Source organism: Protobothrops mucrosquamatus, unplaced genomic scaffold (assembly GCF_001527695.2).
Source record: "Protobothrops mucrosquamatus isolate PMUCROS unplaced genomic scaffold, P.Mucros_1.0 scaffold1566, whole genome shotgun sequence".
NCBI lineage: Eukaryota > Metazoa > Chordata > Lepidosauria > Squamata > Viperidae > Protobothrops > Protobothrops mucrosquamatus.
This window is the reverse complement of record NW_015387733.1, coordinates 87,374-94,750: the sequence shown is the minus strand read 5'-3', so window position 1 is coordinate 94,750 and position 7,377 is coordinate 87,374. Positions and strand designations below refer to the sequence as shown.

The 7,377-nt window shown below is 41.5% G+C and overlaps 1 pseudogene; it reads left to right on the top strand.

Moving 5' to 3' along the window:
• Positions 1 to 6,533, top strand: part of LOC114922995 — a 19,222-nt pseudogene extending 12,689 nt beyond the window's left edge.
• Positions 6,534 to 7,377: the final 844 nt, after the last annotated feature.

Below are 7,377 nucleotides of genomic sequence, written 5' to 3'. Positions count from 1 at the left end.
AGCAACAGGGTCTTGCCAGCCAATGGAATTGTGTGATTACAAGCCAGGGGAATCCCATAAAAGAGGGCTCCCCTGGCCCAGAGAGCCAGTCCGGATTTACTTTATGCCTTGCCAATAAACCAAGAGCTGACTGTCACTCGACTCGTGTCTTACTGCCTGCGCGATCTAACAGGGCTGTAAGATGACACTGCAGCTGCAATAAGATGGAAGAAAGAGTGACATTTTGCTGCTCTTATTTCCATGAATATATTTATAAAGAACTGGTATGGAATGTGCTGCTTCTATTGCCACTGTTTTATGCACTTTCTGTTGTACACTTAATCCAGCATATGAGAAAGGAAGCAATTACTCTGGCTTCACTATCTTCCATCTGTAGTACATTACTAGAAAATTAAGGGGAGAAACATCTTCAATCACAATATTGCTTAAAAAATGAGGCAGGCCTGTTAGCGTTACATTCTCACACCTGGCTGTGTAACTACCTTTCATCTTCAATGATTTCTTGGGGTTCTTTTTAATAATAATAATAAAGTTGGAAGGGACTTGGAGGTCATCTAGTCCAACCCCCTGCTCAGGCAGGAAACCCTATACCATTTCAGACAAATGGCTGTCCAGTCTCTTCTTTAAAACTTCCAGTGTTGGAGCATTCACAGCTTCTGGAGGCAAGTTGTTCCACTGATTAATTATTCTGTCAGGAAATGTCTCTTTAGTTCTAGGTTGCTTCTCTTTGGTTAGTTTCCATCCATTGCTTCTTGTCCTGCCTTCAGGCGCTTTGGAAAATAGCTTGACTCCCTCTTCTTTGTGGCAGCCCCTGAAATATTGGAACACTGCTATCATGTCCCCCCTCGTCCTTCTCTTCATTAAACTAGATATACCCAATTCCAGCAACCGTTCCTTATATGTGTAGCGGGACTGTCTGAGAGTGTTTGCAGGAGCTTGGTTGGGAAGGGAGAGATTGGGACAGCTGCTGCTGGCTTTGGGTATGATAGAAAAGGGAAGATAGAAAAGGGAAGGAAAGGAAAGGTGTGGGGGGTGGCTGTTGCAGTTCATCAGATGAAGGTAAAGAGGGAGTGGAATTTTATTTCTTTCCTTCGTAAGGAGGGTCTCTCAAACGGAGGAGAGAGAGAGAGTGGAGTTTTATTGCTTCCTTCATAAGGAGGATATCTCAAATGGAGGCAAGGGGGTGTGTGTAGAAAGGAGTTGGCTGAGGCTCCTAGCCTTGGATTTTAACAATAAAGATAAAGGGGGGGAGGGCTTTGACGCCGAGACCTGATTGAGAAGAAGCAACAGAAGGAGAGGAGAGACTGGTGGTGGCTACTGTTGCTGCAAAGCCTGGAGGCTATTTGGACTGTGACTATTGTTGCTGGTACAGGTTTTAGACTTTGTGGGGGAGTTGCCCTGGGGGGCGAACTATTGCTACAGCACACTGACTGTTGTTGTTTCTACTACCGTCTGGAGTCGGGGTTTCCTCCATCCCACTTGACTCTGAATGACCGCTGAGGAATCCTTAATTCCTGCTGCTATAACGGTCTTGGGCTGTTGGATATCATCATAGCATTGACTATTGTGGCTGGTTATTTCGTTCCTGGAAGCCCCTCCTTGACGACAAGAGCCTGCTACCTCCTAATTCTGCATGGGCTCCGACTGGAAGAGACATCTTATCAACCCCTAGAGAACACTACTGCAGGGCTTGACAAAGGGGGACAGGGCTGGGAGGGTGTGGGTTTTGGCGGCCTCTGAGGAGGTAACACTACATATGTTTTAGCCCCAGTCCCGTAATCATCTTTGTTGCTCTTCTCTGCAGTTTTTCTAGTGTCTCAACATCTTGTTTATATCATGGTGACCAAAACAGGATGCAGTATTCCAAGTGTGGCCTTACCAAGGCATTGTAAAGTGCTATTAACACTTCACATGATCTTGATTCTATCCCTCTGTTAATGCAGCCTAGCACTGTGTTGGTTTTTTTTGGCAGCTGCAGCACACTGCTGGCTCATATTTAAGTGATTTCCACTAGGACTCTAAGATCCCTCTCACAGTTACTACTATTGAGCACTATACTATACCTGTGCAGTTGGTTTTTCTTGCCTAAATGTAGAACATTACTTTTTTCAACACTGAATTTCATTTTGTTAGATAGCGCCCAGTGTTCAGGTCTGTCAAGATCCTTCTGTATCTTTATCTTCTGTAGTATTGGCTATTCCTGCCAGTTTGGTTTCATCTGCAAATTTGATGAGTTCCCCATCTATCCCCTCATCCAAATCATTGATGAAGATGTTGAAGAGCACTGGGCCCAGAACAGAGCCCTGGGGCATCCCACTACACACTTCCCTCCATGTATATGCAGTTCCATTGAGGACACATGCTGAGTACAGCCGGTCAGCCAGCTACGAATCCATCTGGTGGTGATGCTGTCTAACCCACATTTTTCTATCTTCTATACCCCCCAACTCCAAAGCAGAGTGGAAGGAGCAAGGGTGCCTTGGGACATCCTTTTCCTTTTTTACATCATCTAGATTAGTGCATGTTTCCTTCCAGAAAATGACATGAACAAATGGAGAGTGCAGCATCCCTACAGCAGAGATGAAGCAGCAGGTATCTTGGGACATCTATTAAACAAGATTGAAGACTTAGTACCAGGCTGAGGATGATAATTTAAAGCCAAGGTGGAGTTGATGTTCAGGGAAGTACTGATGTTTTTGCAAACATCCACACCAGTGGTGGGGAAACAACCCTAGAAAAATTGTGAGATTCCTGGAGTTAAACATGTTTGGGACCTGAGATTATCCACTTTTGATTTAGAACGCAAGCAAGAATTATCAATACATTCTCATTTCCTTCTGGAAGGAAACATGCACTAATCTAGATGTGGTTCTCCATTTCCTTTCAGTTCCATCCTTTTCTAAGAAACTTCCAGATTTACAATCTTTCTGTGAATGATGCTTATTTGGATGAGGCAGGAATTCCTGTTACTGACTTTGGTATCATCAACTGGGCAGTATTTCCTAACAAATCTGCTGCTGGGGTGAAAATTGGGAAAATTGAAAAAGAAGTCTCTTCAGACATCAAATTCTCTATCAATGAGAATGCCATCATATGGCCATCATCCTTTAATCAGGTAACCAAGTCTGCCAGTTTGTGAATATTATTATTCATCCATTCCTACGTATCCAACTGCTTTTGTGGTTTATCAATTGTCTAACTCTGATGGAGGCACTCTACTAATGAAAAGACTGGTTGAAGGAGACACTACTATTTCTCCGGACATCTCAAAAGATTTATTGCTAACTATGGGAATGCTAACATTGTTCTAGGGTAGGATGGAAATCATGTTGGCTCGGCCTATGGTGCTTGTTGCCTATAAGAAAACTAAGGAACCACACAAAGTCTTTAGATCCTGAAGGATTTGCTACAGGGCATCTTACTCAATGCAGTCCTTCTTGCTATCTGAGCTTGGTTGTTTGCTTGCAGAAATTTTATTACTCAACTTGATAACATCATCAGTACTTGATGATAGCACTGATAATGTAACCTAATTGTTTAATGAGACATCTGCAAGCAAACAAGCAAACTTAGGGAGAAACCAAAAATACCATAGCTCAATCCTGAGCTACGTGTATTGTCTTCTATTGGATCTTACTCAGTGCTTGATCAGAACTAGACTCTGCTTTGAGAATAGGATGGTAGGTAATCCATGTTAGAAGAAGGCAAAGATATAAAGATATGTTATGGTAGATAGTATTCTAGCATTTCCTAAGATGGGAGTAAGTAATCTTCTGCTTCCTGTGGCTTAGCAATAACACTTAGACATATACCACTTCATAGTGTTTTAAATCCCTCTCAAAGTAGTTTACAAAATCAGTATATTGCCCCCAACAATCTGGGTCTTTATTTTAGCAACCTTGAAAGGATGGAAGGCTGAGTCAACCTTCAGCCAGTCAGAATCAAACTGCTGGCAGTCAGCAGAGTTAACCTGCAATACTGCATTCTAACCACTGTGCCACCATGGCGCTTTTGGACATTTCTTCCCATTTTTTATTACCATTGGCAATCAAAACTGAAGATGATGGGATCTCAAGTCCAAAGGCATGTTGCCTTCCATTGGCAGGAAAAAAACCCAGAAAGGTAATGATACCTGGATAGACATGTCATCAGCCTTGCAGGACCCCTAGGATAATATCCTGCTGAAATGAAACTGTGATTGGAAAGTTTTCACCAAAACAAAAATATTTTCATTATATTTGGGAAAAGATCTTGAAAGTATCTTCGTGAGTTTATGAAGTCATCTTCGCACTGACTTTCCACAGAAGAAATCTGCTCATTCATACATTTGCCTGATTTTATTTCTGTTTAAAAGGCCCCTTTTTCTAGGTATACGAAAAGTTGCTTCCCAGGGTACACCAAGCTCACAAGAGAGGGAGTACCAGTTTGCTGCTATGACTGCTCTCCATGTATGGAAGGAACAATCTCCACTCAGGAAGGTAGGTTGCTCAAGGACAAAGAAGGAACATCAGCCTTTTATTTTAGGAGACAATTATATTAGCAAGATTTAATCATATGCCAGTGTACAGTATCAACACTCAGGAAAGAGACTGAAAACAGAGCAAGAACTCACAAATGAAAGCAAATATATGTGACCCAGGATAATGTTGCAGGATCCTATCTGGGTCAATCACCAGGACCAGAGGTTTAGTCTTCTGAGCTTTTGGACTTGTACTAGAGCCCACCCTTGAGGAACTTCTCTCTCACATTCTGGTAAGAGAAAAATTCCCTGAGGATGGGCTCCAGCATGAGTCTGAAAGCTCAGAAGACTAAACCTTGGTCCCAGTGACTGACCCAGATTGGATCCTTCAACAGCAAGAACTGTTTAGTGAAGGTACTTCACTGAAGGTATTTCACCACAGTGGATGTTTTCAGAAATTGCTCAGATAGTCAAAAGCAATGCTGAAAAAGATGGAAGAAGCTTGAGAAATATGACAGAATTTGAAACAGGTATACAAAGTTAATATCAACTACTGAATATCAAAATTCAGAAAATCCACTCCTACTTATAAGTTAAGGGAAATTGTTATTATATAACTAAATCAACAATTTCAAAATAGACAAATGATATAACGATAAACATTGGAAATGCCATAACAATGAAGGACAAATATCTACAGTAATTATGACAGCAGTAGCAAGAACGGGTATCATACATACCGCATATTACAAAGCAAATTTAGACCTTTGGAACATGGTTTTTAGAAAGAAAGTAAGGAAACTAATGAAACTAATAGATGAAAGTATTCAAATAGATGCTAGCAAGAATTGTTTTACATTAAGCACAAACAAACACAGAACCTATGGATATTCACACACATAACTCAGGACTTGGGCAAATAAATAGAAGGATGATGGCAGTGTTTTTATATAATCACTTTATTCATGCTTAGTAATTATTTATTTATGTTATTCAATTGTCACTCTTCAACACATATTTTTTTCCTTTATATTTCATTATTCCAATAATAAAACAGATTTAAAAAAAAGAAAAATGTTATTGCTCTAATTACGCCCTGCTTCTGGTCAGTTGGTCAAGAGATGTAGACTGTCACTGAATCACTAGATAAAGAACAATACATGTTTTCCAGATGCAGCTCATTGTGAAAAGTGTCCAGATGAACAGTATTCCAACAAGAAGCGAGATCAGTGTATCCCCAAAGTTAAGACTTTCCTGTCCTACAAAGAAATGTTAGGTCTGATCCTGGCTATCACTGCCTTTTTTTTTGTCTCTAAACACTGCCTTAGTTCTAGGAATCTTCATTAAATATCGAGAAACCCCCATAGTCAAAGCTAACAACCGGGATCTCACCTACATTCTCCTGGTCTCACTCCTGATTTGTTTCTTGACCTCCTTTCTATTCATTGGTCAGCCCCAGAAAGTGACTTGCCTTCTTCAACAAATCACCTTCAGCATGGTTTTCTCAGTTGCTGTCTCTTCCTTGCTGGCCAAGACTATCATGGTGGTGGTGGCATTTTTGGCCACAAAGCCAGGCAGCAGGATGAGGAAATGGTTGGGGAAAGGTCTGGCCAACTCCATTGTCTTGTCCTGCTCTGGAGTTCAGGTGGGCATCTGCCTTACCTGGCTGAGAATCTCTCCCCCATTTCCACATTCTGACCTGCATTCTCAACCAAGACAGATCCTCCTGCAATGTAATGAAGGCTCAATCACCATGTTCTACACTGCCCTTGGTTACATGGGCTTTCTGGCTGCCATCTGCTTCTTGCTGGCTTTTCTGGCCCGCAAGCTTCCGGGGACTTTCAATGAAGCCAAGTGGATCACCTTCAGCATGCTGGTTTTCTGCAGTGTTTGGGTCTCCTTTGTCCCCACCTACCTGAGCACCAAAGGGAAATACATGGTATCTGTTCAGATCTTCTCCATCTTGGCCTCCAGCCTGGGTTTACTGGGCTGTATTTTTGTCCCCAAATGTTACATCATTATTCTGAGACCTGACATGAACACTAAGGAGCATCTAATTATAAAAAAACAATGAGGGCTCTTGAATTTGGAAGTTTTTTCCTTACCCAAATTATTGTTAAGATAAAATAGGATAGAATGGAAATAAAATCAGTTGCGTTAAGAACTCTCTCATGTGAGCTTTCACATGAGACCAAAGTTTGGACCAAAGTTCTTGGGGCCTTTCCCCATAGTAAGGATCATCAACCCAGTCACAGTAGAGCTAAAACTCCCTAAACTCTTAGGGAAAATTCACCCAGTTTTCCATTGTAGCTTGTTGAAGCCATATTGGGGCTCCACGTTAAGACCTCCTCCAAAGAAGGCACCTGGGCCCCTCGTGGTTGCGGGACAGACCCACTATGAAGTAAAGCGTATTCTTGACTCTAGAATTTTTAGAAGGAAATTGCAGTATCTAGTACAATGGAAGGGATACCAGTTATCTGAAGCCACCTGGGTGAAATCCAGTGAAGTAAAGGCTAATAGATTGGTCAAAAGGTTTCATGTGAAATACCCCAACAAACCGAAAGATAACCCTTAACATATGCTTTGGTTTGCTTTACGGGATCTGTCCTTTTTGTAAGGGGGGCCGGATGTCAACGCTGCAAATACTGTATATTCTTGCTTTGACAATATGCAGAACTGTCTAGTATTTATATAGTTAAATCAGGCAACAGTGAAAGCTGGGAAAAAGAAACCGGAAGTAAATCATGTCGTCCAAGTTAATTGGAAGATGTGAACCATGACCCCAAAATAAGGGAGGGAAAAATGCTTAATATGTATGTGTAACGGAAAAGGATCAGATCTAAGCATTTTTCCACCATGCTGTACTGACGTCTCTGTAACCTTAATAAATGCTTTTAGGAAAAGATATGCCTGAAAGT